This window comes from Trachurus japonicus, chromosome 10 (assembly GCF_045865225.1).
Source record: "Trachurus japonicus isolate A0001 chromosome 10, Traja_1.0".
NCBI classification, from domain to species: domain Eukaryota; kingdom Metazoa; phylum Chordata; class Actinopteri; order Carangiformes; family Carangidae; genus Trachurus; species Trachurus japonicus.
The window spans coordinates 19,027,932-19,029,089 of NC_140916.1; positions in this window are offsets into that span (position 1 = coordinate 19,027,932).

Below are 1,158 nucleotides of genomic sequence, written 5' to 3' on the forward strand. Positions count from 1 at the left end.
TTATTGCCAAAAGACAGTAGTGGAATGAATAAACAGAGGAATTAGTTATTTTTACAGAGAAATTCCAGGCTTCTCCGAGACTCCAGCGTTTCCAGAGACATTTTCCAACATGGACTGCCAGTGTTCAACATGATCCCTGACGAGGGCCATTAAACCGTTTGTGTATGTGAGCGAGGGAGTATGCTTTTTTATCATGTGCCTCTTCTTTTGCTGTTCTTTCTCTTCTCCCCACATCCTGCTTTGCCTTAATGTCAGTTATTGACCTCCAAACTGATAATTGCATTCTAGCAACATTAGATCTCAGCAGCCTGGCCTCACTTCACCATTTTATTTATTTTATAGCAAACACTCAGTTTGTCTCAGACTGAGGTTAACACTGTCTGATTAAGTCAGACCAGAGCAGACTGAGATTCATTATACTATTGCCGTAGCTGGCTGCCCAGTTAGATGTGACTTTTAAAGAGTGCCATAACATTGTCAAGCTCACTTCATGCTGATCACTCTGCAGCCACAAAACTTTTTTTTTTTTTTACATAAACACATTTGTGGAGGTTTCCTTTAACATTGCAGCCAGGAAACACACCTGTTTTCCACCTGACAGTCAGTAACACCATCAGCTCGGATCTCCCAGCTCCTCCTTTCTTGGACAGCAGCAGTGACTTAGAAAAGTTTCCCTAACATGAAATATCATGACTTCCACTGATCCCTGTTCTCCTCCCTGTCGTGGTCAGCCCCGGCCACACTGGCCTCTTCTGTCTGGGAATATCTCAAAAATGCCCTGCTGTGTCACACCAGCCACCGCAGATGCAGACCTGGCAGATTGACTGGAGAAGTTTAGTTGGCCTACTTTCTTGAACATCCTTCCTTCCACATCGCCTAAATCTATCCAAGTTTTTGTCACGATGTTCTCTGGCTGCAACATGTTCAGACTGAAATCTGTGCATCTGCTTCTTATTTAAATAGGAAAAAGAAAGATTCACATTCATCTCCCTCCATGTACAGGTCAGTCTCACTTAGTAAGGACGATAAACATCAGTCAGGACAACCAGACCGGCTTTCTGATGTTTATGGGCCATTGAAACTGGGGGAAACTGTATGAACACTGAACTGGATCCTATACAGTACACAGTGTAAAATGATCCTTTGTTTTTCTCTCAT